Source organism: Misgurnus anguillicaudatus, chromosome 1 (genome assembly GCF_027580225.2).
Source record: "Misgurnus anguillicaudatus chromosome 1, ASM2758022v2, whole genome shotgun sequence".
Classification (NCBI taxonomy): domain Eukaryota; kingdom Metazoa; phylum Chordata; class Actinopteri; order Cypriniformes; family Cobitidae; genus Misgurnus; species Misgurnus anguillicaudatus.
This window is the reverse complement of record NC_073337.2, coordinates 28523648-28540051: the sequence shown is the minus strand read 5'-3', so window position 1 is coordinate 28540051 and position 16404 is coordinate 28523648. Positions and strand designations below refer to the sequence as shown.

General features: G+C 37.2%; 1 protein-coding gene across 3 annotated transcripts in view; it reads right to left on the bottom strand.

The window, feature by feature from the left end:
* The window catches only part of sema3aa (sema domain, immunoglobulin domain (Ig), short basic domain, secreted, (semaphorin) 3Aa), a 132318-nt gene that overhangs the window by 56637 nt on the left and 59277 nt on the right, over window positions 1-16404 (bottom strand). Inside the window, exons 2-6 of one of the 3 annotated variants that reach the window (XM_073869139.1) lie at window positions 15847-16062; window positions 8857-8968; window positions 8527-8679; window positions 1057-1157; window positions 742-801 (exon numbers count right to left, since the gene is read on the bottom strand). The gene's annotated coding sequence lies outside the window, so the exon portion shown is untranslated. The remainder of the gene's footprint in view (window positions 1-741; window positions 802-1056; window positions 1158-8526; window positions 8680-8856; window positions 8969-15846; window positions 16063-16404) is intronic. The other 2 variants (XM_073869140.1, XM_073869142.1) reach the window with 2 other exon arrangements.

Genomic DNA, 16404 nt, shown 5'->3' with positions numbered 1-16404 from the left:
CTTGCTTTTGTAGTTTTTCAACCTTCATAAAACATTTTCAAGACCCTTGTGATGGTACATCGACTTAAAATAGGTTGAATGACATGTTGCGGCGTTTGTGGCCTCTAGGGGCGCTAGACGTGAAAAATACATGTATAGCACCCCCTAGTGTCCAAAAAGTTCCCCGGTGTGCCTTTAAGTGAAAAATGTAAGTTGAAAATTTTTTTTTAGGCGTTACTAATTAAAGTATTTCTTTTAGGTTGATGCAACTTACATTTTTACAGGGTTAATAATTGCATTGAAATGAGAGTCAGACTGATTTCGTATTGAGTCAGACCGCCTACTAGCAATCATAAATGCCAACATAATCAACGTAAACGCCTTTTATGGGAGTTAATACTGCACTATCATGTTTTACTAGCCTTTCCTGTGTCGTGTACTTTAGAGGTCATTGCCATAACAATTACAGTAAGTGATGGCCACAGTCAAGGTTCCACTCCACCAGAAGGAACTTCCTGTTCGAAAGGTCACACTTCCTGTCTGACTAACCCACAAGTGACATCTCTGCTTTCCGAATCACTTCAGTACCCAAACCTGTAACACTACATCAGCGAATACTCTAAACCGCACGCACACACTCAATTCAGCTGCTCCTCAACGAGTTTCGGACGAGGTGCGAGGAGAAAGATGGAGGTAGAGGACGAATAGATGAAAAAGGAGAGGAGGGGTGTAGTGCTTGCCTGGCAGAAGTCGTCTACTCACATCCTCCATTCACAGCCATGACAGCTCAGATGCCTTGGTTTGCTCAATCAACACATGGCTCTGTGAGAGAGAGAAGAGACTCGAATCACATCTGCTCATAAAGGACTAAATTCACCACAAACATAAATAAAGAAACTAAAAACCAATAAGATTTATTGAATAACGCAGCATTTCAAGCTCCAACACAGAATTTGCATGTTAGTACTGACAGCTTTTAAAAGAGGCAGGCAGGACATAAAACAAGCTCTCTCAAAGGATTGTGGATGAAACCCAGGGGCCATATAAGACTTCAGAAAGAGAGAGTAATCACTTTACCAGAGATCCTTCTGGAACGCCAAAGCCCCCTGTAACTCGGCTGTCCTCCATGACCTGATGTAATAGAGAGGTGTGCATTACCAGCATGAGGGAGACAGGTGCTGATGAGAGAAAGTGGACCGTGATGATGTTGCGAGCAAAGATACAGACGTTCGCTTGTTCTCACAGATTTCAGCCGGAGATGAAGTTTGTTTCAGAAGAATGACACATGACAGCTCTATATGTCAAAAGTGATTAAATATGTTTAAACACAAATCTCAACTGTAGTTATAAAATAACTAAATAGTGTTTGCAGCCAATGGTGTAGTGCAGTGTTTCCAAACCAGGGGGGCGGAGCCCACTGGGGCCTAAGCAAATTTCCAAGGGGGCCTCAAGATGGCTTAAAATTACTGGACAAAACAAGCAAAAATCTACATGTTTATTTTTTTGCCATTGTAGTACAGAATATACATCTGTCTACTCATTCCAAGTTTTATTTAATTTTATGTGGAAAAAATTGAGTAAGTGGGGGGCTTTCAAATATTGTTTTGGGGAACTAGGGGACCTTATAGTGAAAAAGGTTGGGAACCACTGGTGTAGTGGGCAGTGCTCCAACATATGGTGCAAATGCACTTTCGGCAACCCAATTTCGAATCCCGGCCCGAGGTCCTTTGCCGATCTCATACCCCTCTCCACACCCTATACTTTCCTGTCCTCTCCTATTATACTGTCTATCTAATAGGGGTGCAACGGATCACACGGTTCGGATCACATTACGGTTTTTGAGGCACGGATCGGATAATTTTTCGGATCAGCAAAAAAATAAGAATGGGAAAAATCTAATAACAAATCAAGAAATTACAAACATTTATAAAAAGAACAAAGTTGCACATTAGTAAGGTCTAAAATTATCATTAGGTAGAAAAATTGAATCAAATAAATAATTACACTGTATTTATTATATTAATTAAATGTAATTATTATTTTTAGAGCTTCAGAAGTGATTTTTACGGAGCCCTTAAGGGGACATGGAGCAAAAATGTAATAAAGTTTAGTTTCGCGTGGGCATGTGAAACTATTGTGTGCGCACGGCAAACTATCGCGTGGTCACGTGAAACTTTCGCGTGCGCATGTGAAACTACCGTGTTTAGTTTTGCGTGCGCACGTGAAACTTTCGCTTTCACATGTGCACGTGATAGTTTCACGTGCGCGCGCGATGGTTTCACGTGAGCACGCAAAACTAAACTTAAAAAAAAATTCTGCACATGGCTTCGCGTGAGCACATGAAACTAAACTTTCGATTTTTTTACTCCAATGTCACCTTAGGGGCTCGGTAGATTTTCTCTTTGTCTTGGGTTGTTTGATTAATATTGAATGACACTAAGTAGGTTAATTAAAGTTACTAGAAAAAGAATACTGTGGAGATCATTTTTATTGTATTTGCCCTGTCAATAACAGAAAGATTTTATGTTCGCTTGCTTTTTGAAACACGTCTCTCCATGTGTGCACTACTGAGTGCCCTTAAGTGCTCGCACACACACAGACAGAGGGCAAATTACAAACGGCCCTGCATAAACTTCGTCCCACATAAAAACGTTACATTGTTTTTCATTGCTCTGCTAGCCAAATGTACATTAATACACTACAGTATGAGATACAGTGACGCAACTCTCTAAAGTTTACACATCAAGAATTCTGAATCTGCTGATCTTTAAAGGATGATCATGACTGACTGGAGCTGGACCGGACACTTTTAACTGCACATGTGTTTGTGCGTAAAGTAAACTGCTCACTTTAACGCCTTTTTGCGGTTAAATTGTTTAAAATTACTTGAATGTTAACATTCGCAAACCTTTGAAACACGTGCAAATGATAAACTTTCCCTATTTAAATTTGCGTATTAATCCACGAATCACATGCGAGCCGTACGGATCACGGATCAACTGCGATCTGTCGCAGCACAACTATCTAATAAAGGCAAAAATTTCCCAAAAAATTACTTCTTATAACTTGCAGAAAAAATGCAGAATCTTATTTTTTTTGTTCAATTACATTACTTAACATGGTTTTCATGGTCTCAAATCAGATTTTGAATGTGGACCCCATTGTAAGTATTGTAAAGTTCATGACGGACAACAGAAGACGCAGCATTTTTCTCAAAACTTGGTTCATATAACACCTCCTGCCCACTTCCACAGGAAAAGGGGGCGTTTCCTCTGTATCATCTGAGGTGCAAAGGTCAACTTTCATTTCACAAAAGAGGTCACAGTCCTTGCCGTGCCGGTGACGGAAGTTTCATAATCCACTGTTCCGCCCTACACCTCCATACGCCCCAACCTTGACACCCTCCCCCCATGAAATCTTTTGATATTAAATCTTTTCATGTAAACATTTTAAGCCATAAAAGCCAGAGCGGTAGCTAACAAATGCTAAGAAACCGCATTTTGCTCTACGGGCGTAAAGGCACCCTCATAAACCCCTGAGTTAAGAAGCGTATTTATCTGTAATTTCTTGTCTATCATGGCAAGGGAAACATCCCACAGCGTCTTCGCCACAGATGCATCCGTTCCAGCGGCGCATCGCCGGGCTCCTCGAGTTACAGGAGTGATTTACAGAGCAGAACCGAGAAAGAAAAAATGTGCATTTGATTCATAAAGTCTGACAGTGTCTGGACTTGTCTTACTGGTGATGTAACGCGAGTAGGGTGAGGTAGAGATATGCCGTGGCGTAGTTTAGCGTGGGAGAATCTCACGTCAAGATGAGCCCAAATGGGAAGACTTTGCACACCTGGCTCGAGTTGACGGTGGATTTTCAGGATTGTCTGTTGACCAAATACATCACTCACTCAATAAACTCTAAAAAGGGATCTTCAACCACTCTTCTTTAACCTCCAACATACGTGGACATCACATTTTTTGTTGTTTGCACCATAATACTTAATTCCAGTGTTGGGGAAACTAACTTTTAAAAGTAATGCATTAATTAATTATTTTTTTTTTATTAATTAAAGTAAAAAAGTAACTTGCATTAATTTTTTAAAAAAGTAACTCAAATATTAATGTGTACATTTAAAAAGTAATGCGTTACTTTACTCGTTACTTCAGAAAAGTAATATTATTACGTAATGCATGTTACTTGTAATGCGTTACCCCCAACACTGCTTAATTCTGTGTAACTGGAACCTGTTGTACACAAACGTGGACACTTACACTGCTCTATGTTTAAATAAAAATATTTGGTTATTATATTTATTGGTTAATTCTAAGCCCAAATAGCTGGAAGAAATCTAAAATGCAAGGCAAAGCAAAGCTCGGGTCTTGAAGGTTAGGGGCAAGTTTCAAAAATGTAAATATGATGCGAGCCAAACTTTCACCCCCATTTTTACCTTTTATATATATTTAACTTTTACCTATTATATGTGTCGCATGCGGTGTAGTCGCATAAGTTATTTTTTTATAAAAAAGATGGGTTTAAAATAACACACTGATTTTAAATCTGATAAAGGCGGGCCAGATAAAGATGACTGGCGGGCCGCATTTGGCCCGCGGGCTGCCAGTTGGTTAGTCCTGCTTTAAAGGAAATGTAAAATATATCAAAGCCAGTCCCTAAAAATCATTGCGGTGGTATTTACTTGTATACTTTACATTTCTTAAACTGACAAAAGTGGTCTCTAACTTTGAACAATTGCTCATTGCGTCATTGCTCTTTATTCAAGGATTTTATTAAAAATGCATAAAAGTTTTGCATGCATGTTGAGTTAGGGTGTTCGGGATATAAATGTCTACAAGTGTCTACAAAATATTACTGCAAAAGAGGATCAACAAAATGAATAGTCAATGCATGCTTTATTACCCGTAAGGCTTTTTGTTTTTATGCTTTTTGTATATTCGAATAAAACACATATTTCCTAATACACTGTGGTTTGGCTTTAAGCCAAATTTTGTCATCCCAAAAATTCCTTAAATATTTAATGTGGTGTCCATTTAATATTATAGTCTTCATATTTTGGTTTAAATCTAACAATAAAGGCAAATATTGTACAAAATCCCTTCCCTGGACATGACTTACTACTGATACCATGGTACTGAATGATTGTACCACGGTACTTAAGTCAGTTAAGTCTTTTGCTTGTAAAACATAACAATTACATTACTAATAACTCGATTTAATAGACTGTACTACAAAACAGCACCATCATTAGACTGTTAAATTCAGTTCAGAGCAAACAACACTGGTTCCCACTACACACAGGACAGTTCAACGCGCTTTCAATGGATGTGCAGTTTCGGCCCTAGATCACAGGAGTTTATTGTCCAATAGAGCGCTCCTAAAAAGCGCTACTGATGTGGAAAGACCGAGTCGAGTTTGTGAAGACCCGAACTAATCCAGAAGGCAAAAGCTCTTTTTAAATCTCATGTATATGTAAATGTTGTGTGGCGTCAGTGAATGGCCCGGTCCGCAGGGCTTAACTCCAGATCGGCTGAGACAACAGAAAAGCACTCATTATTCAATCCGTGTAACCCAATCAGAAGGCTTATCCCCGAAGAAAATCTTCCCAGCACCCACCAGTCAAGGTGAATTGGGGTTAAGAAGTAAAGAGAAAAGCATTAACCGCTTTGCTTGACTGCTGAAATTAAAATGTAATCAAACCAAGAGTTTCGACTATGGGGGTCAATTGCTGCAATGGGACCAATAAACAAGGCTTGTATGAATATACCTACCTGTTGTGGGCTTTACTAAACTAGCACTAAATAAAATGAGAGAAATTAAGTGAAAACAACTCTCTATAGTATGTGAACAGAGAGTAAGTTTCAACAAAAAAAAAAATTGTCGTCTTGGACTTATGACACCCAACATGAATTCATTTTCATTTATGTATTTATGCATTTGGCAGATGCTTTTATTCAAAGTGACTTATAGTGCATTAAATGTATTTCTTTTATCATTATGCATGTTCCCTGGGCTTAAACCCACAACTTTTATGTTGCTAATGCAATGATCTACCAATTGATTGACATGAACATACATTTCATTGTTTAAAATCTTTAATGAGAAAGTGTTACCAATCGCACAGTGAATTTAAATAAATATAAAATTGTTAAATCCCTGTAATTCATCATTCAATCCCTGTAAGTCCTTAATACACCACTGACGTTGCCAACCACTGCTGGTCATTGGCCAGTTTGGTCTGTGCCAAGGTTAAAGACTCACTGAGGAATTCACATCCAACCCTACCAAATTTAAGAAATGAAGGAGGCACCGCAGGCGTTTATAAATTTCGACTCGCATGTCATGAATCTCTGGTCTTGGTTTATATATCCCAGTTGTAAAGCACCGAGCTCTTCAGCTTGGAAAAACTGTCAAGTACATCGCAGTCCAGCCTGCGTCTCTATTAAACATTTACACGCTTGTGAAACGAATGAAAACTAATGAAAACTAACCACCGGCATTCGCGTTACGGCCAAGCAGAGGAGTCGAATTTAATATGGCGCTGAAGTGTTGCCAAGGAATATCAGGGTAAAACTGACAAAGAGTGAGACCGGCAACTGTAATCCTCTTTCGAATGGGGCACTGAAACCTGATGATGTGGAAATCATCCATTTATATGGGGTGATTTTCACGAAACGCTTCATTTGATTTCCTTTAATACACCGCTTTTCTACTCAGGTGAGAAATATAATGAGTCAGCCTTTTAGTTTTTTAACCTTTTGCAATCCCCTACAGTATTGTTTATGTCATACATCAGAGTATAGTTCACAGAAAGCATCCTATAGCTCAGCAGGTGGAGCATTACGTTAGGCTGTGGGTTTAATTCACTTTAGATAAAAGCGTCTACGGCTGTCAATATTTTCAGTGAATACAAACCTATATTTCAGCATGCTACCAAAAAACCTTTAAAACTGTTTTAAAAGACTTAAAATTAGGGATGCACGGATACAAATTTCTGTGCCGATACTGACATTTGATTAGTTAGAAAGACATCTACCAATACCGATAGTTTTGCTTTTTCTAAAGATGCACCGATATTAACTCTTCCTACCGATATCGATTATTCAAAGTGATATCTGCCGATACCGATAGTTTGGTGGTTATATTAACTTGCATTAACTTAATTCTAAACATTTTATTTTCTGAATGTTATTCATTTACATAATGACCATTGTTATTGAACATTTAACTAGTGATGTTTTTATACACAGAGCTCAAATTCATCAAATTCATTCACATGCATTTTCCTGTTTACTTTTGAATGAAAGGATATATCGGTCATGACTATCGGCTGTTTTTAAACTAAACTATCGGCCGATAGTGAGAAAAATTGCTTTTATCGTCCGATACCGATTATTGGCCGATATATCGCTGCATCTCTACTTTTACTCCTTTTTTCAAATTAAGTTGTAAAATCCTAGAAGTGCGGGGCGTACAAAATGTAACTCTGTTGTCATTGTGACCCAGTTCAAAATAATAACACAGGATCTGTCCTGATCATCGGCTGTTTCCAAACAATCGGCCAATGTCTGTTGGTGTGAATCGACCGATACCGATTATTGGCCGATATATCACTGCATCTCTACTTTTTACCCATTTTATCAAATTAAGTCGAAAAATCCTAGAAGTGCGAGGAGTACAAAATGCAACTCTGTTGTCATCGTGACCCAATTCAAAATAATAACACAGGATCTGTCCTGATCATCGGCTGTTTCCAAACAATCGGCCAATGTCTGATAGTGTGAAAAATTGCTTTTATCGACCGATACCGATTATTGACCGATATATTGCTGCATCTCTACATTTTACTCCTTTTTTTAAAATTAAGTCTTAAAATCCTAGAAGTGCGGGGCGTACAAAATGCAACTCTGTTGTCATTGTGACCCAGTTCAAAATAATAACACAGGATCTGTCCTGATCATCGGCTGTTTCCAAACAATCAGCCAATGTCCGGTAGTGTGAAAAATAGCTTTTATTTGCTGATACAGATTATAGGCCGATATATCGGTGCATCCCTACTTAAAATATACAGCTATACAGTTATATGAACTTAATTTCCAGTATTTTTAATAATTTTAGTAAAAAAGTTTTATTCTTATTTTTAATTATTTTATATTTTCTTTTTCTTTTATTCATTTTCACACATTAAACTGTTTTGATTAAAATCACATATATTTTCTTTGTTTTATTGTGATTTAATTGTCTTTCTACATACTTACTTATATATTGTTTTCTAATTTCTATGTAAAGCACTTTGAATGACCTCTGTCTATGAAATGTGCTTTACAAATAAACCTGCCTTGCCTATTTTTGGGTTACTGTCTCTTTAAATCGATAATCTGATGCAAGGATTATCTGTTGTGAAAGAAGTGTGACTGTGGTTGATTACACAAACAACCGGATGCTCTTCGACGTAGGTATGTTTCGTTTCGATGCTTTCCTGGACATTGAACGTTTCCTGCGAATAAGCAGTTAATGCGATGTGGCGTCCTGATGACTCACCGGGTGTTTGGCTGTAGTGATGAGACCCAGCTGTGGGCACGAGCGAGTGCCTTCACAGCACGAGAAAACTTTTGTGTTTTTCATCACGATAAGGCACAGCATGACTTCGGTTAACAGCGTTCCCGATCTCTTCCAGCAAATACGGATGGAAATCTGTTGCATATCAAGAAAGAAACTATAAAAAATATATATTTTATTCACTCTGTTTTATTGGTTACTTATCCAATAGAGCAGTATTACTAGCTTAGATCCTTAAGACACAAAACATGTGAAAACAATCACAGACTGTTTAGTTCACCCAAAATGAACATTCGGTCATTATTTACTCACCATCATGTTGTTCCAACTCCGTATCCTGCAACACAAACGTTTTGTAACAATGTGCAGCTCTCGCCATAAAACGCCAGTTCAGGGTGACATCTGTCGAGCTCTGCTGTGTTCCCTGCAAAAAATAAAAGCGGGTTTGGAATGACATGTGGGTAGTGGGAATAATGCAAACTATTTCTTTGATCATTTTTAAGATTGACAGTTTCTTATAGTTTCACCTGTACTTTACACCACAGACTAATGGACACGTTATCTTCATATGTAATGCGGGACACGTTTTTGGAAAGCACGCATGCTTTGTGAAACGGTGCCCACAATTGGGTTACGTACACATTAGTGAATAAGGCAAGTCAAGAGCTATTCAGGAAATAATGGAGTGCAAGACAAATTGTCCAGTTGCCATTTAGGATAATGAAGTGATGCTTGTGCATGCAAATGAAATGCTGGCACGCGTTCAGCCACATCACCACAGTCCTATCCTCAAAACAATAAAAAAAACAAGGCTCTACTTATGGGATTGAAAATCACATTGTTAATTGATAGGCACCCTTATTTAGCATGCATACCTTCTGAAAAAGTAACTTTAGCTTAATCTTTTTTATTTCCCATGTGGCCAGTTATACAAGACGAGCTTTCTTTATGGATTAACCCCCTTAACTAGCGCAGCCTTTTTGGGGATTTGGTGGCCCAATCGTGCACAACACAATGAAATTTAAAAAGCAAACGTAAGTTCACAACACAATGAAATTGAGCCACAACACAATGAAATAAAGCCATGTTTGCTTTTTAAATTTTGTTATGTTGTGCACGATTGGGCCATTGTGAGGGGGTGAAAGGTGATGTAGATTAATATAATGTAATATTAATAAAACTCTGGCAATTTTTTTTGGTCTAGAAGCCGAATCTTGGTCTTGTTTTAAAGAAGACACTTTAAAGTTTTTCACAGATGTGTCTGAAGGTGAAAAATTAAATAAAAAATTGTTATAGTAGTTTACATTTATTGTAATGATGCACTATGTTTGAGGCGTCAAATTCGCGTATACCTCGTCTAGTTTGCAACTTGAACATTTTGAGTTTACTCGCTTCATTCGCGCGTGAAAGCCGCATTTGAAACTCTAGTCATTGATACATTTACGCAGAAATTCGCGTCATGGGAGGGGCTTCTGTGACTTCCGTTCGCTTCCTGTAATCACGTCACAACTAGAGCAAGCTCCCGATTAGTTAACGTGGCGCGTTTTTCCGCCAAAGTTCAAATTTTTCAACTCGCGGGTTTCCTGCGGCAATGCTCAATTCGCGCCAATTGCACGCACTAGACGCGCAAATGAGGCGGAATCGCGTCTACCGCGCTAAACGCCTCATTCGCTCCGCGTCTTCACATTGACTTAACATTAAAATCCCTCGCATTTGATGCCTCTACCACGGCTGGTGTGAATGCAGCATTACACTACTAGTGATTTTACCAACAACGGCCACTAGGTGTCAACGGTTTTCTCCATACTCGTCACAAATTAAAAAATAACTGTCACTGCATTATTATTACTGCTTGAATTATGAAGACTACATTCTTAGACCTTTCCAACAATATCTAGTTTGTTGTGATAGACTTGCAAAATATTGAAGTAATCTCAGGTGTCCTGCTCTAACTCTTTCGCCACCATTGATGAGTTATCTCATTAATCAAGAGAAAACGCTTCCCTGCCAATGACGAGTATTTCCGGCTTTCAGCAATACCGCTATAATCCATTATAAAACTCTGAAGAATCGCCCTAGGGCAAGCAGCTGCATGTCCGTGTATGTTTTGAGGATCATTCTGAATCTGATCTCTATCAAAAGTGCTTCGCAAAAATGGAATTATCTCAGCTTTTTGCTCAAAATTCTGTATTTTTAAAGAAACCTACCCCTATTTGAGAGGTGATAAAAAGAGAAATGATGAAGGTAGGATGAAACTTTTTTATTAAAAGCAGAACAGCTGTTCTTTCATTTGATATATTGTATGTTTATATATTAAAAGGCACACAGCAGAAGTTTTTGGCCACTAGGGGGTGCTAAACATGCATTTTTCACATCTAGCGCCCCTAGAGGCCACAAGCGCCGCAGCACTGTCGCAAAGGAAAATAAGACAACTCTTTAGGTCACAACGTGTGCCTTCCAGCATGTCATATGAATATCATTTCATGGGTTTTATTTTATTTCAAACGCCAAAAGATCGCGCAGCTCACGTTTTCAAGCCAGTTGTAACAGTGGTCGCTTGGTTAAAGTTTATATTAAAAAAAATGCCTTTAAGGTGAATCAAACCCAGATCGCCTGTGTCGTAGGTCCATGACGTTACCACAGCGCCACATGATATAAGTCTCTCCCCATATTCTCCAAGTAGCCTCCAGTAAAATTCACGTAAAAAAATTGTGTTTGGGCGCAAGACAGGACTTAAGTTATATATCCAAGCAATTTAATCCTTCTGGTCTCCTCCGATAAAACCTTGCGTTTATTTTTCTTAGTTGCTGCTTCGGCCATGACAAAAACATCAGGAAAATAAATAGTTGCGCTCTCACGTCCGAATTTGAGCAAGTGGAGGAAGCGACGTATGCCGTAAAGCAGATTTTTGTAAGGTTTTTTTTGTGCTTGGGTTACTACCCGAAACCCCAAGTTTAAAAGTACGAGTAAAAACGATACAGATCCCGTCAGGCTATGGTGGACATGTCATTCAACCTATTTTAAGTCGATGTACCATCACAAGGGTCTTGAAAATATATTATAAAGGTTGAAAAACTACAATGAAATTTTTCTGGAAGGCACTAAACTTTGTGAAAATCATAAAAAAGCTAGCGCTGGCTGGCAACTTAAAACAAATGCTGGCGGCAAAAAAGTTAAGGGGGTAAATTGATAGTCACAAATAGAAAATGTATTTCTGGGTGTCCCTACATCTGATGAAATTTTAAACAACTTGTGCTATTTTCCCCCAGACAGAGTGTCTATCATTTGTATAAACATTTATTTGCACAAGAACACAATGCTGTTTACAAGCTTAAAAACCTTTTTTCCTGCGTGATGTGTCAAATATTCATCGAATGATGAAATTCTACGACCTGCTCACCACTAACATATTTTAAATGCATTTAAAAGCAAACCAAATGTGATTTACGCTGTGGGAATTCTTCAGCTCCCTAAGACACTTAATTGAAATGAGATGTGTTCAGTGCCTGGTATGCGTTTCACTGGGTCAGCAGCCTTTGTACATAAATAAGCCTTTTTTTTGGTCGTCATTCCACTATGACACGCTATCCATCTGGGACTTCTTGTGCGCATTCTGTGGTTGCTTTTGCAAATAGGCCCCTATTCAACGCTGGCATTAGTGTTTCTGACAATAACTTTTGGCTGATGAAATGAAGGCTTGTCTCATCGGTTAAGAACTGGCGTCTCATCGCACATGCTGATATGGCAAAGGCACGAGTGTCATTTTGACGAACAGTTGTTATATTACATAAAACCGCACTTATATTAATCACATAACCAAATTTTCCATGCTTCCGTACAGAACCAGAATCAAGATCATTTCAACACATTTGTGAAATTGTTATGGGTTGGTCAGAGCTCTACTGGATGTGTCCACAGCAGAAATTCCCTGGCAGAAGATCAGTCTCATTCATTCACTTCCAGACAATATCATCATCTCCCAAATCAGCGAGACACTTCAGAGAACTGATGTGCTACTCTTTGAAAACAAGCCCTTGTCCTGCTGGTGGGAACATAGCTAAAGGATCAGCTAATGACCATTCATTTATTATACCTCATTAGATTCACATACACACAATCTATGCTTTCATATCTATGCCGAACAGAAATCATAATGGCTGTATGTACAGTACTGTAGGTGGGTGATTCTCACGAAGCCATTGAAACACCACGGCACTAATGATTTTAGCTTTAAAATGCGTAATATAGTAACATTAAAAAGCATCAGAATTAACACAATACTGTGTTCTACCTTGCACAATGTGTGATTTCAACATAAGAATTTATAATTGTAAATTTTATCTAATTTTCTGCTGAAATTCTCATTACCGCAATGTGTCCGGCTGTGTTTGAACATGCGTTATGTTGTAATTTAATCAAATTAACACAAAAATATTAAGAAAAAAATAAATGGACGTTTTGTTAGACTACTTTAGATGACAGAAAAAATATTTACTGAATATTCATGTATAATAATAATGAAGAAAAATTAGGAAAATGATGTGTCCATGCCTGATGTTCTCATCCTCTGCAACACTTTTTGAGAACAGTTTAAGCACACATCCAGAATTTTAATAAAGTTTGATTTTGAGTGACCAAGCACATGGACCAGTTACTTCAAGATGGCTACCAGGTAAGATCATTTTTTTACAGTTAATTTGAAATATTGTCTTGTCAGAATGCTTACACGACATTTTGATTATCATTATCGCAACAGATGCTTATTAAATGTTAATTTAATTAATAGAAGCATAATACTTTGATTTTAAATGCATGTGCAGAATCTCCAAATTATGTTCTTTCAGGTTTGTCATGTCATTTTGAAAATATGTCAGTGTTGATGTTTTCTGACTGTTGCGGTAATGAGATTTTTTAGGACTAATTTTTTAAATTATGTTACAAAAAGTGTTAAATGATAAGGAAAAGTTTTTAAATTAATGTTCCCATTTACTCCAGACTTTGTTTTTCAATGTCTGGTGGGAAAAAAAGTACATTTAAGCAATTTTTAAATTTTCATGCTTGACATTTTTAAAACCAAGTTTTCGTGAGAATCACCCACGTAATGTTTTCTTCATCATTTCACGATCTGTCTATAAAAATGTTTAAAGAAATAGTTGCTTAAAATTTTAAAATGTGTGTGTGTGTGTCTACTTAACTATATTATGGGGATAAATCTGTACCCAAAACAAGTGAGCAGAACCTGAAAAACCTGAGCAAATTCTCCCTTTGGGGACAAACGTTATGAAAATGTGGTAGATCAAGTTTTTTTAAATTTGAAAAATACAAAACGTTTCCTGATACAGTATGGTTAGGGTTATAGTATTTATAACTAGTGCTCTATAAAAAGAGTAGAAGTCAATGTAATGTCCTCATTTAGACTGATAAAATGTGGTAACTTGATAACACTTTACAATAAGGTTGCATTTAGAGATTCACCGACACGGGTGTAAGTTTGATTTTGACATTGGTGGGGACATAAATAAAATTGTCTTTAGAGCCGCATTGTCACAAAGGTTTATCGCTGTTTACTTGAAAAATATTTAAAATAGTATTTTTGTTTTCATAATCTTATTTATTAAGGTTACAGGCCAAACACAACAAATATACAACAAATAGGTCAATTTTATTTATTATTTTTGTTTAATTTTAACTTTTTTGTGATGCCTTAGCCAATAGAAGTGAAGGCAAAGCCAATCTTCTGTGCGTACGCACGCTTGATAAATGAGGCCCCTGGATATTGGTAGGGACATGTACCTAGCGTCCCTACCCAAATCGACGACCTTGTGCACAGATATATCGGCCAACAATCGGTATCGAAAAAATTTTCACACTATTGGCGTATAGTTTAAAAACAGCTCTTAGTCATGGTCAATATATCCTGTCAATCAAAAAAGGAACAGGAAAATGCAATTAATTTTTCGGCTTTGTGTATAGAAAATGTAAAGAAACATAACTAGTTTAATGTTCAATATTAATGGTCATTATGTGAATAAAATTCAGAAAATGTTATATTCACAATTTAGTTAATGCAAGTTAATATAATCAGTATCAACAGATATCGGTCTGAATAATCGGTCATCAGTATTTGTGGAAAAGTTGATATCGGTGCATGCAGTTGTATTTGTAACATTAGTTAAATATGTTAGTTAACATGGACTAATTTTAAAAAGTTTTTAAATGAAAAGGTGTAACTGTTAACATGAACTAATATGAAACATTAAAGGGGACATTTCACAAGACTTCTTTAAAATGTAAAATAAATCTTTGGTGTCCCCATATGTAAAATTTTAGCTCAAAATATCATATAGATAATTTATTATAACATGTTAAAATTGACAATTTGTAGGTGTGAGCAAAAATGTGCTATTTTTGGGGTGTGTCCTTTTAAATGCAAATGAGCTGATCTTTGCACTAAATGGCAGTGTAATGGTTGGATAGTGCAGATAAAACGATGACATTATCCCCTTCTGACATCACAAGGGGAGACAAATTTCAATGGCCTATTTTCCCCATGCTTGTAGAGAATGATTTACCAAAACTAAGTTACTGGGTTGATCTTTTTACATTTTCTAGATTGATAGAAGCACTGAGGACCCAATTATAGCACTTAAACATGGAAAAAGTCAGATTTTCATGATATGTCCCCTTTAAGACATTAATAAATATTAATTAAAATGAAAAACTACATTGTTAGTTCATGTTAGCTAATGCATTTACTGATGTTAACAAATACAACCTTATTGTAAAGTGTAAACTAAAAGGTTTACCTTATAGTGTCGCTTTGCGTAAATTTTTATTTACCTAATTTTACTAAAACCAAATTGCATGATACATTTTAAATCATTCAGACATCATTGACTATCATCAAAAGGTTCACATTTTTCTAAGCTATATCACAAAGTCCCAGCTTCTGGCTACTGTGCCATTACAAAAGATGATATCGTTGGATAATATGTGATCTTTTAGGGAAGTATATCACTCAGATTCTGATTGTAAAGTTAGACATGAGGGCTGCAGACGGGTAAGCCACATCAATCACCTGTGCGGTTAACATCGTGACTACTGTAGCAGCCTGCACCCAGAGGAACGCATACCACAGTCTCCTGTCCACTTTTAGTCTAAATATCACACCGCCCCTCCACCTTCAAAGTGTGTTCGGCAGTCATCTAAGTGCTGACAATGCCGCATCCGGGCCAACATCTCATTCATTACCTCTCATTGTACTTTTAAGCATATGGCATCACAATGTGACAAAACAGACACCTCTTTTCTCTTCGAACGGGACTGCCAATGTCCTAGGGCAATGAATCCAAACAACAGGCCTGTTTTCAGAGCGGCGTCTGTCGATATAGCAGTAGCTCTGTGTTTGTCTTCAGGGCTGTGCTCCCATCATCCTCTGCCTCTAATGTTTTTGCACGATTATCCGGCCCGGTAGTGTTGTTTTTTTGGGAGATTAGCTGCTCACTGTTGTTTTGGTCACTGGTGAAACGAGAGAAAGTTAGCATTGTAAGTTGTGAGGTTAAGTTATGGGTTAAGCAAAAAGCTTCTTAAACACTAAATTCAAGAAAAATTCTAGAAAATTAGCTTACCCCATTGGAAGATTTTTTTTGCTTGTTTTATGCACAAAATCACTTAAATTTGGCAAAATAATTTGACTTATTTTCTTGGGTCGTTTTGGTCATCAAGAAAAAGCATCTTAATTTAAGAATTTTTAGAAGACAAAAATACTAAGATTTTTTTTCTTGAAAATATTTTTTGCAGTGCAGAGAGCGAAATTAACACTGCAAAAAATTAATTTCAATAATTTTTTACTTATTTCTC